The sequence below is a fragment of the Trachymyrmex septentrionalis genome, unplaced genomic scaffold (genome assembly GCF_001594115.1).
Source record: "Trachymyrmex septentrionalis isolate Tsep2-gDNA-1 unplaced genomic scaffold, Tsep1.0 scaffold5, whole genome shotgun sequence".
Lineage (NCBI taxonomy): Eukaryota > Metazoa > Arthropoda > Insecta > Hymenoptera > Formicidae > Trachymyrmex > Trachymyrmex septentrionalis.
In genome coordinates, this window is record NW_017305672.1 from 55,366 (window position 1) to 56,229 (window position 864).

An 864-nucleotide genomic window follows, 5' to 3' on the forward strand; every position below is an offset into this window, starting at 1 on the left:
ACACACACACACACACACACATATATATATATATATACAAAATATACTCATATATATATATATATATATATATATATATATATATACATATATATACTTAATGCAAATTTATAATAACATCGATGTATAGATTTATTGTATTTTTATAATAAGAAAGAAAAAGGGGAATGTCAGGTCATCTTGTAGGAGACTAAAGATTCTTTGAAACTGACGCTATTCTGTAAACGTGTCTCATTAAAAATAACGAGGTATGGTAGGTATGTCAAAGCAAACGCACTGAACGAAGGGTGGAAACCATTCGACGACATTCCCGTCGCTTATTTGAGACATGTTGCATCAGTCATGTCTGTTAGCCATGAAGTTGGATAACATAATTGGAAAACGTTTAGGAAGAGAGAAATGGTAAATCTGTATTGACTAAAAGATTATTCAGAGGGTTAAATTTATTTCATTAATATCGATCAATTTGTCTAGAAAATATCGTTTTCTATTGCGAAATAGAGGAAGGTTATAAAACGCAGATGCAATTTAATTTTAATCAGCTTTAAAAGATATTTAATAGAAAATATAAAAATGTATGAATTTAATTAAAATTGGACTGTCCATTTTATTTCCGTTTTAATTTTCGGTAGTTTTTAAAAATATTTCAATTAATTTAATAAAATATATTATTGAATATGTTAATTTAATAAAATAGATTATTGAAAAAAAATGCATTTGATGCACAAGAAAAATATTTTCATTGTATGATTCATGTTTTGTATTATTAATGTTGATAATGCGTGATGTAATACTACTGGTGATATATCGGTGATGTAATCGTTTGATATTATTATTTTGTTATACAGAAGAGAGAGAGAGAGA